The 15,656-nt window shown below is 35.7% G+C and overlaps 1 long non-coding RNA gene across 1 annotated transcript; it reads right to left on the reverse strand.

The window, feature by feature from the left end:
* Positions 1-597: 597 nt before the first annotated feature.
* On the reverse strand, positions 598-4,135 carry LOC135117446 (uncharacterized). Its single transcript, XR_010276917.1, has 3 exons — positions 4,031-4,135; positions 3,210-3,327; positions 598-838 (listed from the first exon to the last, which is right to left on the reverse strand). It is a non-coding gene; the product is annotated as an uncharacterized LOC135117446 (long non-coding RNA).
* Positions 4,136-15,656: the final 11,521 nt, after the last annotated feature.

The raw sequence follows: 15,656 nt of genomic DNA on the forward strand, positions 1-15,656 counted from the left end.
TCACAGTGCTTCACAATAAGGACGAAAACCACTTAAAGTTTAAAGGGACACTTCAGAAGCGTCAAAGATTATTATAGCAGAGGAAAATCACAGCAGAATCTAACGTGATTTAAAATTCATTTGCTGGAGCCTTCCGGAGTGTGCACCCCTCCCTAACTGGCATCTAATCACGAGGTTTGAGTGTGTGCACATCAAGTAGCTATTCAAGATCAAAGTCGACGCCTCTAACTACCCTCAGGCTATTGGGGACACGGAAATTTATTAGTTCCTTAAAGGGGACCCTGGCTTCCGATACACCATTATTCTTCAAAATTCCGTCTTCAGAAACATAATCCCTTTGAAGGTCTAAAATAAAAATGGCTTCGAGATTTCCTTAATTAAAGGTTTGAGAGTCGCTTTGATGTTGGCTCGGGAGAGGAAAAAATACGGACGCGGGTTGGGTCATGTGTGGTTTTAAACACAAGGGAGTTGTTTGTGGTGTGTTGTTGTAGCTTTATATAAATACATGTAGCTCTACATACGTTACAAAAAATCTAGTTATGGTATATGGTATAATTCACATAGCGTCAGAATGGCAATCATAATAAAACTACGAAATAATAAAAAAATAACGAAATCTATTTATTAATTTAAAAATATTGATTTAACTTTTTCACATAAGCAGGTAACCTGGGCATTTTCACTTTACGGTTGGGTTGCAGTTGAATTGTATGTACGGTAACGTTGTCTTCATTTACAAAGTTGATGTCCACTCTTGAAACTTTGTAGCTGTTGTCTTGAGTAATTTTTTCAACTACTTTCAGGTAGTTGGCGGGAGGAACGCGACCCGGCGACCGGGCTGAAATCAAATAATGTTATTTGTAACATGTCGTCACATTTAAAGCATTGAAATCGTTCTAGAATCTACAGCGTTTTATCTCTATAAATTTATCAGTTTAAATTCATATAAATTGTTATTTTCTCAACTATGTTACGTCGGCTTCCAGTCTAACCAGACGCAACTGAGTACCAGTGAACATTTTACATGGATTGACTTCTTATCCGACCTCCTCAACCCAGTTATCCGGGCGATCCTACTCCTTAGTAAGACTAGCTAGACGGTTGTCAAACTTTGAGGCTTCTGACTAGTCATAACGGCTACCTAAGCCGTTCAAATGACAGCCGGGACCCACCAATTTATCGTGAAATCATCATGTCCACGGACCGGCCGCGCCAAGTGTTGCTTATTTATTTACAGTGTTCAAAATTTCAATATAGCAATAATCATTTTCCCACAAAACCGGTATAGCGGTTTGACTGTGGATTTTTTACAAACATACATTGCCGCATTGCTTTACAAACATACATTTTATATGCTACTCAGAAACAATACCTATAACTACTCGCTCATTTTATAGAGGTATTTTTTTTTAACTTTATCTTAAAAAGTCCTATTTTCCTTTCTTGTCTGATGTCTGCCGGTAAAGTATTGAGCACATTATGTACCATAACACACATTTTTTTAAAGTTCTATTGCGAAAACAATGATGAACCTTTGGAACATTATATTTACTTGCGGGCATAGATCGTGTATCTATTGTATGAAATACTGTGTGTATTTCATACAATAGATACCTAAGCTTTCCTACTGTGCTGTTTTATGGCTAAAAGATATATTTTTTTAAATGAACCGGTAAGATTTTAAATTTCTAAATAATTTCCTGTAAATTGTTCCTGTGCTTAACCTTTGGACATGGGCATTAAAGACATAGTATGGTAGAAAACAATGCGAATTATTTTAAACTTATAACTCCAATCTGGAAGTCCACGGATTTCACCAGCAATCACTGGTAGAAAATATTATGTAAACATCACCATGAGTATGACACTTATAAAAGTAAAAGGAGAAACGATACAGAAATTAAAGATACGCACAAAAACTAACAACTTTGGCAGTTAGATAAAAACAGAATGAGCTCAACAATCCCTTGTAACTCTAAAGTAATTTCGATAACTTATTTCAATAGTGATAGTCAAAAATCAAGTGAAAATACGCACCTGGTCTCGTAGACAAATTGTAAATAACTTCATCTAATTCCCTAGGTACCATATCAACAACACTTTTATTTACATACAAAATGTCCGAGGCATTGTCAGAAAACCATTTCGGTGTGATGTGTAATAATTGCCTTTTATCTTTCGAAATAGGTTTTGAATCACCAATCAACATAATTAAACTTAGAATAAAACCAACAATTATTATACGAGAGTTATGAGAAACGATCATGCTTGCCACAGACTGCACTCTGACTGTGTTTTTCGAGTAGACTAACGTCACAAGAGGTTTTTGTTTTATATTTATTGTTTGTGAAAACACTATTGTTGAAAGCCATTAGGAAGTAAACAAGTTTAGTTTTGATAACAGCTGACGCATGTGAAAGATAGAAACCATACAGTTTATGAAGTCATTGATTTCTTTGATGTTTTCTATATTACCTAATTCTTTTGTACAATTGTAAGTATTGTGTTTGTGAACGGTTTCTTTGAGTTGGAGTAATTATAATACAGTGATATGACTGAAATAATTCATATTTCGTCGTCTCTGACGAAAGACGTCCACTGGTGGATAAAGGCCTCGAGGAATTGTATTACTGTTTGCTTTAGTAAAGTAGCTTCACAAGAAGTAGCCGCTGAAATCCTGGTTGGTAAATAAAAATTGTAGATAAAAGGTAGTTTTGAGAGCTTTAAAGATATGTGTGCTGAGTGGCTATGATCAGCAAGAACGGTGTATTTTCATTGGTGCAGTCTAGTTTTGCACTTTACTTGGTCTCAAGTATGAGGGCTCAGGTTCGATCCCTGGTCAGGCAAGTACCAATGCAACTTTTCTAAATTTTAGACACCATTGACTGTGTTACGGATGGCACGTTAAACTGTAGATCCGGGCTGTCATTGAACATCCTTGGCAGTCGTTAAGGGTGGTCAGAAGCCAGTAAGTCTGACACCAGTCAAACCAAGCGTATCGGGCGTATCGTATCGGGTTGCCCGGGTAACTGGGTTGAGGAGGTCAGATAGGCAGTCGCTTCTTGTAAAGCACTAGTACTCAGCTGAATCCGGTTAGACTGGAAGCCGACCTCAACATGGTTGAGAAAAAGGCTCGGAGAATGATGATGAGTTTTGCACTTTTCTTGTTCCCTCCATAGTAAATAGCAGAAATATGATAGACTACTTACGATTTTTCCGCTTGATGAAAGCCTCCTTGAGAAAATGCGCCATCACCAAACGTTGCGGTATCGAGTAATACTATCCCGGTGCTTCCATTTGTAGCATTGGAATTTCCATAATTTGAGGCTGAAAGGAGACATTGGATGGTTTGTAATATTTTGTTTTGTAAAAAATCTTAAAATGTGAAAGTTACAAGTAAAAGAATTTTTGCAACCTTGACATTTTAAAAAGGAGACTTTAATAAACTGGGGGACAGAAGCACTGCCTCAATTCTAAAAATAAACAAATTAGTTTTTATGATTAACTTAAATATTTTTCAACATTATTCTGAACCGAATCAACTATTTTGGGATATGTTATATTCTACACGTATTAGAGATACAAAAAAATCTAATGATCAATTCGATGACCTTTGATATAAACCTGATCAAAATTTTAAAACATTATATTTATGTAATAAACTGGCTGCATTCATCTATTAAGTCATCATCTGCCGAAGGTTTTCCCAACTATGTTGGGGTCAGCTTCCAGTCTAACCGGATGCAGCTGGGTATCAGTGTTTTATAAGAAGCGACTGCCTATCTGAGCTCCTCAACTCAGTTCCTACCCGGGCAATCCGTTTGTAAGACTGGTTGTCAGACATACTTTTTTTTCACTACCCTATATTACTACTGTCATTTATTGGTCGTCGGCGTAGCATGTTTCCTATGTAGTTTTCTAATCTAGACGTTTCCCTCTATTTTCTAACTATCTACAGATACTGGCAGTAGATCCGACGGGACGCGGGCGAAATTAGTTAATTATTATATAAATAAGATCTTAAACGCACCTGGTAAGGAGAAGGTCAGAGCAACAAGAGTGAAGAAGAATATCACAACAAAGCGAGACATGTTGCCTGATAGATCACACAAAACTAGCTGCAATAATGTCAAGCTACTCTTATATAATTATGTCAAATGTCAAATTACTAACTTGTTTTTAGGGTTCCGTACCCAAAGAGTAAAATCTATTGTTTTCGCTACTCTGTCCATCCGTCCGTCCGTCCGTCCTCATGTAGGCTGTATATCATGAACCGTGATAGTTAGAGAGTTGAAATTTTCACAGATGATGTATTTCTGCGGCCGCTAAACAACAACTACTGAAAACTAGAATAAAATAAATATTTCGGGGGGCTCCCATACAACAAACGTAATTTTTTTGCTCATTTAAAAAACATCTATTTTTATCTAGCTATCCAAAAAGGCACAAAACACACAAAAATCCGCAAAACGAGACTTTTAACTAATAATAAAAATTGATACGTATACCTAGACGAGTTTTTAAGAAAAGATCTTGAAATTCGATTATCTTGAAACGGGTTAACTTTGCTCAGTGTATCCTATGGTCAAATTTGTCCGTATTGACTTATACTATCACCTCATGAAAGGATGCGCACTACTTACAAGTAACCCTGTAGAATATTCGTATGGATGGTACGGAACCCTACGTGCGCGAGTCCGACTTGCACTTGGCCGGTTTTTAGGGTTCCGTAGCCAAAATGGCAAAAACGGAACCCTTATAGTTTCGTCATGTCCGTCTGTCCGTCTGTCCGTCTGTCCGTCTGTCCGTCTGTCACAGCCGATTTACTCGGAAACTATAAGTACTACAGTGATGAAATTTGATGGGAATATGTGTTGTATGAACCGCTACAAAAATATGACACTAAATAGTAAAAAAAAGAATTGGGGGTGGGGCCCCCCATACATGTAACTGAGGGATGAAATTTTTTTTTTCGATGTACATACCCGTGTGGGGTATCAATGGAAAGGTCTTTTAAAATGATATAAAGTTTTCTAAAAAACATTTTTCTTAAAGTGAACGGTTTTTGAGATATCAGCTCTCAAAGTCGTAAAAAGTATGTCCCCCCCCCTCTATTTTTATAACTACGGGGTATAAAATTCTAAAAAAAATAGAGGTGATGCATGCTAATTAACTCTTTCAACGATTTTTGGTTTGATCAAAGTATCTCTTATAGTTTTTGAGATAGGTTGATTTAACTGTAATTTACGGAACCCTTCGTGCACGAGTCCGACTCGCACTTGGCCGGTTTTTTATTAATTTATTTGTCTAGTGATTTTTTAAATATCAACTTAAAATAACGCTTTTATTTTTAAGGAACCGTGGACCTAGCTTTAATCGTTCCATAAAAACCGGTGAACGGTCTATAAAACATGATTTAAAAACCTTTGAAAAATTGAGAGATAAACTTGAAACCAGTATTATTAAACAATGATAAAATGAAATTAAAAATGTAAAAACTAAAGTTAGTCTCCATAGACGTTAACAGGGATTGAATCCAATACATGCTGAAATGAAAGCCAGCATTTTGGTTGCTAAGCGTCCGTTCACATATGTATGTAGACCGACTCGGAAAGCATCGGCGCACATTTTTCTTTTCACACAGACCGGAATCGGCTTTGATCGGCTGGGTGAGCGTTAAAGAGCATGCAATCGGAGCCAATCGTCTGCAAGACAGAAAAAAGTACGCGATCGGAGCCGGTCAGCTCTTCTTATCATTTCATACCAAGCGCCTTCGAGCATCCTTAATGACAAAAGCAGTGCACATGCGAAAATAAACCTTACTACAAATACTAAGTACTCGATTTTCAATGTATTGAGAATTTAATTTTGCTCTCCTCTCCAAGCCAGTCTGTGTGAACGGACCCTAAGAGTATAAAAAGTAGTTTGACAAGAGTAGAGAACAATAATAAAGTCGAAAGGTTAAGTTTTCATTATTTTCCTTAAAGTGTAGTGTTTTTGTAAAAAAATAACAAGACAAAATTTACACAAATGTCATGTGTTTAAAAATCAACTTTTTAAATTCAACATGAAACGGAATAAAAATAACAATTTAATCGAATGCTTATTGACAAAATCAAAGTATGCACACATAATAATAATAATAGTGTGAAAAAAATAACATTTTAACTGAAGAACAAAAAGGCTGTAGGCGCGGACATATGGGCTGTAAAGAACAATTAATTATAGATTCCACCATATTAAAACACGCCCAAAGATCCAAGAAAAACATATACATAGCTTATATAGATTATAAGAAGGCGTTCGACAGTGTCCCGCATTCATGGTTACTAGAAGTATTAAAAATCTATAAAATTCACCCAACTATAATAAATTTTCTTAAGACTACCATGCAAACCTGGAGAACTACGCTTAAATTACAAACAAATACCACAAACATAATTATAGAGGAAATAGCAATAAAAAAAGGCATATTCCAAGGTGACTCCTTAAGTCCCCTATGGTTTTGTCTGGCCCTCAATCCACTCTCAAGGTTATTAATTGAATCCAAATTAGGTTTTGATATTAAAATAAATAGATTACAAGTACACCAGCTGCCACATTTATTATATATGGATGACTTAAAATTATATGCCAACAAAAGCGCAGATTTAAATAGTTTATTAGATAAAACAACAACATTTTCTAAAGACATTGGAATGGATTTTGGGCTAGACAAATGCCGTAAACTAAATATAGAAAAAGGTAGGATTGTAGAAGGAAATTATTTAACTAATACAGAAGAAGTAATAGAAGCTATGAAAGGTGAAGAATTATACAAATACTTAGGTTATAACCAAGCGCGACTTTTAGAACATAAAACTATTAAAGAAAAATTAAAAAAAGAATACTATAGTAGAGTTCATTCGCTATGCAAAATGAGGTTAGCTAGTAAACATTTATTCAAATCCATAAATACATACGCGATTCCTATTTTAACTTACTCATTCGGTGTAATTAAATGGACCAAAACGGAACTGCATGCTCTAGAAGTGAAAACCAGAACCATACTAACACAACATAGATACCACCATCCTAAGTCTGCAATAGAAAGAGTCATTTTATCTAGAAAAGATGGAGGGAGAGGGTTAATTGAAATAAGCTATCTTCACAAACGACAAATTATAAATCTTAAGCAATTCTTCAGACGGAAACAAAACAATAGTACATTACACAAAGCTATAAGCGATTTAGATGAACAGTACACACCACTAAATTTAAGCAACGACGATAACATAGAAACAGAAAATAAAACACAACATATAGAAGACATACACAGAAAATGGAAACAAAAAGAACTACACGGTAGGCACCCGAACGATCTACAGCAGATATTCATCGATAAAGATGCTTCTAATAAATGGTTAGAATTAAGTGGATTGTTCCCAGAAACCGAGGGATTTATGCTGGCGATACAGGACCAGGTTATCAATACGAAAAACTACAGAAAATATATAATCAGAGACAGCACGATGAGAAACGACCTATGCAGAAAATGTCACAGTAAGCCGGAGACCATTCAACATATCACAGGAGCATGTAGCACACTTACACAAAACGATTACACACACAGACACAACCAACTCGTCAATATCATACACCAAAAACTAGCAGACAAACACAAACTCACGCAAGACCCATACACACCATATTACAAATATTCACCAAAATCGGTTTTAGAGAATGAACGATACAAGATGTATTACGACCGCACTATCATCAAAGATCACACCATATACAATAATAGACCCGATATAACGCTAACAGACAAACAAAACAAACACACATACATAATAGATATAGCAGTACCAAATACAAATAACATACAAAAAACTATCACAGAGAAGATCAGAAAATACACAGAACTACAAGAAGAAATCACTAGAGTCTGGAAAATGAACCGCGTAACAATAGTCCCAATAGTTATTTCAACTACAGGCGTCATCCCAAAACAAATTTTTAATAGTCTGAATGCCCTAAATCTATCAAAATACACTTACCTAACATTACAAAAAGCCGCTATATTAAATACATGTCGCATAGTTAGAAAATTTCTACAGCTAGATCTTGACAATAATTTCAGTGCAGTACCAAATTCATCATCCCAAATTATCCCGTCAATAAATTAGTATCTCACTTTGGCCTAGGCCCGTAAGATACTACAAATACCAGGTTTCAATAAACCTGAGAAAAATAAATTTGAAAACCAAAATAATAGTGTAGCCAAACATAAGTAACATAATTAAAAAAAAAAACCTCTCAGCACTAAAGACAAAAAAAACGTCTCTCGTATTATTCATATTTTGTCATTAAGTAAATGAATCCTTCCAAAAAGTAAAAAAAAAAAGGAAATAAAGAAAAGTCAGTAAATAAACACTCTTTCGCCTTTATGATTTTCAAGTTTAGTCCGTGACACTAAGTGAGATGTACACTAATCATTTCTATACATTGTATATTACGGTTATTAAGGTTGGCATAATATTAGAGCATTTTGTTTATTTTTCCCTGCGGCGAGATTCCACAAAAATTGTTCGCGCATATAATTGATTCGCGTAAAAATGTACCTAGAAAGCGTCGGCGTCGGCGCAAGAGTGGAACTTTGCTACCTTATATTCGCGCACAAAAGTTGCAGTTTCTCGATCAATAAATTATCTTCGTTCAACTTGCATTCAAAACGGGTTTGTTCAATGTATATGAATAAAGTTGTTGTGTCACTGTCCTTAGCAAGGCCAATATAACGAGCCTTAATTAAAAACAAAAAAAACTACTGTAGTATGAGTGATTACAGTTATTTTGCACCACGTTGCGTTGCAATTAGGAATTTAGCTATTTGACAAATTGGGCACCTGTTCTTACAAATATTGTCTTGAAGCATTGTTTGTCCGAAATTAGCTACAATTGCCTAACATACGCTGCACATGCGTGGGCTGTCAAAGGCTTCAAATTATAAAGTGCGATTACATTTGGACCGAACTGTACCATCTAGCTCTTACATAAATAACATCGGCTATAACAAAACTACGTTCAGCATAAACATACGTCATGTTGTCGTCGTCACAGCCCAAAAATGTTCACTACTAAAAAAATGCCTCCTAAGCTGGAGGAAAAATACTAACTAACCCGTTTTAAAATCAAACCATAGGTGACGGAAAGCTATCCATGGTTTTGTGAACTCTGAGAAACACTTCATACACATTTCTCAGTTTGAGACCACCCTGAAATATAAATAACTTAAAAATAAACACTTTATCCTTTTTCACTGGCATTTAACTCGGGCCTATATAAGGGTACTTGAATATCAGGAATACTAGTACAGTGTGGACAGTCAAGCAAGATGTCGCGTTTTGTAGTGATCCTGGCTTTCGCTCTTCTTGCTCAAACGTTCGCCAAACCAGGTGCGTAGTTTACCTTACTCATGTAATAAATAGGAAAGTTTATTTGTGTGTTAATTTCTTGTCTGTGTAGTCTGAATAAATTAGTATAGAGATAATTCCCTAAAACCTGCTGGTTAAAGAACCAGCGCAGCGACTCAAGTAAGAGTATAAGGGTATCGTTTTGATTCAGGCATTTAGGTACCAATGTAACTTTTTCTAGTTTTTCTTAAAATGGATATAATCGGGTAGAAAATTTTGCATAATTTTATTATAAAACCTTAAAGGGACAGACTGATACAGACCTTTTTAGGGTTCCGTACCTCAAAAGGAAAAAACGGAACCCTTATAGGATCACTTTTTTTGTTGTCCGTCTGTCTGTCTGTCTGTCTGTCTGTCTGTCTGTCTGTCTGTCTGTCTGTCAAGACCCTTTATCTCAAGAACGCGTGGACGTATCAAGCTGAAATTCATATGAAATACTCAGGTCTATTGTCCCTTTAAGCTGTGAAAATATCAAACTTCTAAGCCAAGCCAACCAAAAGAAACAGCCGATTATGTCGATATTTTCAACAAATTTTCGACACTCGCAAAGGAATCAAAACCTACAGGATACTTCCCGTAAACTCAGAGTCTTGAAATTTGGCATGAAGCATTGTCATATAATGCAAATATAGGAAAAATTACGAAAATCTCATTTTTTTAGTTATATAACGTAAAAAAACTATTTTAATAAAATGAAACTTACTACCTTATTTCTCATGAACGAATAAAGGTATCAAATTGAAATTTATACCAAATACCTAGGTCTATTGTCCCTTTAGGCAGTGAAAAAATGAAACTTCTAAGTTAACGCGATCAAAAGATACAGCAGTTATACCAACACATTAGACGAATTTCCGTCACACGCTAGGGAATCAAAACCTACAAGGTACTTCCCGTGAACTTAGAATCTTGAAATTCGGCACGAAGCAACGTTATATAGTACAGATAAAGGAAAAATTGCGAAAATGATAAATTTGAAGTTACATAAAATATTATTTTTGCTTACATGACATAAAATATTTTTTTAATAATTATAAACTTACTACCTACCCTTTTTCACATGAACGCGTAGAGATATTAAAGTTGAAATTCATATCAAACACTTCTTAAATATAATTGCCTCTAAACTGTGAAAAATTTTAAATCATTCAAAGGTCATTGGGCACCTTAGTATGGAAACCATACCCACGGTGGATACGAAAGAAATATAGCACAGTATAATAAAGACTATATTATTCGTATTGACGAGAACTTTTCACAAAAGTTAAAAATAAAAACTTTTTACAAAAAAAAAAAACAACTTCTAAAAACAACAAGAAAACTGTTTATATGCATCGGTCTAGATCTCGGTGGTTAAATAAATATAGATGCATCCTCTAGACACCGACTTCTAGATCGATGCACCTAACATCTTTTAAATTTATTTCTTGCTTTTGTTTTCTTGTTGCTTTTGTATATGCTTGAAGTTGGATTTGTTTGTAAAATGCTACAAAATAAAATAAAGCCGACTTTATAAAACAAAGAAAGGGACAGAATTACATTTTTGTCAAGGCTCTAGAAACGTAAAGCCAACAGCCCCAACTTTAATAAAATAACTTTTACAAGGTACTGGCCTACTATTTTAGTTATATTATAACATAAAAAATATTAACTATTTTGACTCTCACGAAATTACCATAACTATGATTTTTCTAAACTGAACGGTTGGCGCGAGACTCACTTTTTATCTATACAGGATTTGTACGGAACCCTCGGTGCGCGAGTCCGACTCGCACTTGGCCGGTTTTATTAACAATTACGATCAGATCAAAATTACTTACACATTTAGTGTTTGCTTGTCAGATTCTTTGTGTTATGATTGTATCGTGAATTATGATCGAAATAATTGGTCTTTGCAGCTACCAATTATGGAAATTCTTCGTCATCTGGTGGGGACTCCAGCATAGATGTAGTTGACAACTCGAAGTTTGGTGATGGGGCATTTGGAAGCGGATCACATCAACAAAAACCACAGCAACCACAGCAACCACAAACACAAAGACCGTACGTAACCTATCCAGTATGAATTAAATGTAGCGACGCGCCCCGGCTTCGCACGGGATAACAGTATTTCCCCACTATTTATTGGATGTTGTCTATACAAATATTATAAAGAGGAAAACTTTGTTTCTTTGGTTGTAATAGATAAACTCAAAAACTACTGGACCGATTTTAAATATTCTTTCACCAGTAGGAAGCAATATTGTCTGCGAGTAACATAGGCTATATTTTATCCCGGTGCGGGCAGTAGCTCCCACGGGACGCGGGTGAAACCACGGGAAAACGGCTAGTTATACATATAAACCTTAAGCGCTGCTACTCAGCTGCATCCGGTTAGGCTGGAAGCCACCCTAACATAGTTGGGAAAAGGCTCAGGGGATGATGATGATTATACATACAAACCTTCCTCTTGAAACACACTATATATCTAATAAAAAAACTGGAGGAAAATCGGTTGCCTGACCTACCTGCCTTATAGCTCATCTCATCTCAATTTTTTTTTTAGTTTGTTTAATTGAATCATTATTTTTTAATTTCAGATGCAGTCTTGTTGGAATTTTACTGAACCCGCTGCTTCCGGTTTGTTAAATTACATACGTCATTGTGTGTATTTTTCAATGAAAGAAAATAAAGTAAAAATAAATCATTTTGTTTTATTTAAGAGCCAAAGAATGTACATACATACAACTTAGCAAAGGTTCCACATCAACTGTTATTTTTTGGAGTCAGTTCTTAGTCTATATGAGGAGAATTTGAGAACCAAGCAACTTGTCTGTCAAGTTAACAACTCATTATGAAAAACAGAGACTTAAAGAGCAGTCTATTTTGGAAGCAAAAAGGTTTTTGTATTATTTCGAAAGTTTATAAATTGGTGAATGAGGATAAAATAATATGTCTCCATGATTTCTGTTGGTGAGAGGAGGCCTGTGCTCAGTGGGACGATAAAAAGGCTGTAACAGTAACATTTCTGTTGATAAACAGACTTCCTTTATGATTAATTAGTCGCGGCATGGGCATATTATTTGAGAGAACGAGTTTTTATTCTTAAAGCCAGCGGAATGTTAATTTAAAGCATTATTCTTTTTGCATCTTTGTAGGAAAAAGTTGCTTGTAGGGTCAGTTTTGTAAAAAAAGCGTAGAGTATAAAGTTGAGAAATATTTGAAGATAAGTAAAAATAAAACTAGTAGAATAATAGGTACTGTTTTGTTGTATTTAAAAACTGAAATGTGGCCATTAAGGAAAAATATGTTTTACAGAATATGTATGTATGTTGGCATTAGCTTCAATTCTGCCCCAATATTGAGGCTAGTGTTAACTGCCCCATTGACTATTTATTTTTCTGGGGTTTTAAGCCCTTGACTTTTTCACAAATCATCTCGAAATTTGTTATTTAGTGATAATGAGCTCTTACTCCTCTAGGCTAGCTGCTACTTACTGTTCTTTTGAGCAGTGGTTATCTATAAGACAAAAACATGAGAATCAGGCACCCTGTTCCTCTCCTATAAGCTGTGGATTTATTCCTATTTTTATATAAAATAAGTAATAATCAATTTTGAAAGTAAGGTACGAGACATAGCTGATACGTGCTGGTTTTTTTCTTCTTGTAATTTAATGGTATTCATGAATGAACCCAATTTTATGAATGATCGCTGCGTATGCTTTGTTATTGCTTTTGTGTGAGAGCGCAGCGTGGTTTTAAGGCCAGTAACACACGCACCGAGTTTAAACACGGCTGGAACACTGACAGATTTTCATAAATAGTAAAAAGGAAATTACGTACTAATTTTAGTGTCGATTTGGGTCGAGAATCATTAGCATAATTATGACCTTGAATGTTGCACGGCTGCAATTCAACAGCTTATATTTTACTGTAAAAATCGAAGTAGGCACGGCTGTTTATGTTATAGTTATGGGTCATTATGAGAACTTGTAGGTACGGTAGACTGCACATCAGTGGTAACTGTCATGCACCTTAACTCAATAGTAATAAGAATAATTTTCCTATAAAACTGTTACCACTGACCTGAAGTTGACTGTACAAAGCAACACCACGTTACGGCGCCTGCGCTGCTACCGTTATCGCCATGCGCGTTCCTCAACTTGTTGCGTTTACATAGCTTGATTTTTGTAGCGGACAGAACTCAAAACTAAGCCACACCTCTGTGTCGTCTCCACTGGTATCTTTGTGTGCCGATGTTTTTATATAAAAAGGGCGTCTGTTGAATGAGAGGAATTGAGATAAAAATAAGCATCAAACTTGGCTTGAAAATAAAATTAACATAAAAAGCATGAACATGATGGCCCTTAGGTACAATTTACTGTTCATTCAGGTAGTGCTATTCTCCATTCATGATAGTCGTTTGATTACATCTCGTGTTTACTCTTTAATCTTAAAATATTTGTTTGCGAATTACACTTTCTCACACGTGCTGGAGTTCTACTTAAAACACAGGATATTGTTTTAGACAATAATATTTTGTGTTTACCTACACAAAATTTGAAAACTTGTTAACTTAGTTAGCAGGTTCCATGGCTCTCAAATGACCAAGAAATTTTCCTTATATAGGTATCCATAAACAAGGTCTGACTGTATAGAAGAACCGTGGATGTGGAACCTATGCGTTGATACACAATCTTTGTCTTTTAAATAAAACAAAACGGATTTCATCTTGCTGTATTAATTTCATTTATTGAAAAATACACAAAATTCTTCAACTTAATAATTTCTACAGAGGTACGGGTTTAGTAGAGATCCAATAAGACCGCATCTGAAATAAATTAACGATTGAATTAAACAAAGTTAAAGTAATGATCCTACTTCCTACTTATATCCTACTTCCTACTTATATCTACTTATATTATAAATGTGAAGGTTTGTGAGAATGTACGGATGTATGTTTGTTATTCTTTCACGCAAAAACGGCTACACCGATTTGGTTCAAATTTGGTTTGTAGATAGATGATACCCTGGATTAACATATAGGCTACTTTTTATCAATACAACACGCAGGCGGCGCCGCGAGCAGAAGCTAGTTAAGTAATAAAAAGCTATGACCGATTTGTTAATCAGGGGTAATAACTATTCTTATCAAGCAGTACTGTGTAGTTCTGATAGGTTAGTGTAGTAAATAACACTCACACTAATGCATAATATTAATAAATTGGTACGTACCTATATGCAACAAGTCACTGTAGCATCTTAACTAAATATCTAAAGACTGGAAGTCCTCTAAGAAAACTGTTCCTAAGAGATAAATACTAAGACCATTATTTTTTGTTGTCATTTACATTTTTCTATTAGCTGACTAGTGGTAGAATTTTTACATTTACCCCATAAAATTGATTTCAGATCCCTAACTCTAGGAAACAAACCAACAGATTGTTGATTATTTTAACCTACAGACAGACATGTGTTTCTGGGGAGTTTATTGCGCCAATTCTTCTTCCCAGCAAAAGCACATAGGATGTGGTGAAGGGTGGGCATTTTGGAGGCCGTCTTTTGTAATATTTTTTACATTTGAAAAGTCCTGTATTGCAACCGAGTTTGAATAAATAATTTTGAAGATAGATATTTTGAACTGCTGTACTCTACTGCCTCGTTGGTCTAGTAGTCGCAAGCGCGACTGCTGTGCTCGAGGTCTCGGGTTCGATTCCCGGGTCGGGCCGAAATCGCTTTGTGAGTTTTCTTAAACTTTCACAAAGCAGCCCGTAGTCTGGAAGTTGGTGATTGGTTCACAGTCCTGTGCCTGATCTCTTTCCGGTCGGTTCGTATTGCCATCCCATCGGGCTATGAGAGTGAAGGAATAGGGAGTGCACCTGTGTGTGCGCAAATGCTCGTGCAATATAATTCTTATGTCCTGCGCAGCTGGCTGATCCCCTTAAATGAGAACAGCCGTGGCCGAAATCGGCCGTGGACGCCATTATTATTACGTTCTAAAATGACTACTTACTGAATTTTTGGTGGTTGTGGCTGTGGTGGCGGTGGCGCTGGCTGTTGGTTTCCACTTCCAAATGCATCATTGCCAAATGTTGAGTTGTCAGCTACTTGTATCTTTGAGTTACCGCCAGTTGCAGACGAATTTCCGTAATTAGTGGCTGTAAAATAATTATGTTAGACTATCAATATCTATAGGTATTACCCTGATCATGTGCTTGACCAAAGT

Source organism: Helicoverpa armigera, chromosome 10 (genome assembly GCF_030705265.1).
Source record: "Helicoverpa armigera isolate CAAS_96S chromosome 10, ASM3070526v1, whole genome shotgun sequence".
Lineage (NCBI taxonomy): Eukaryota > Metazoa > Arthropoda > Insecta > Lepidoptera > Noctuidae > Helicoverpa > Helicoverpa armigera.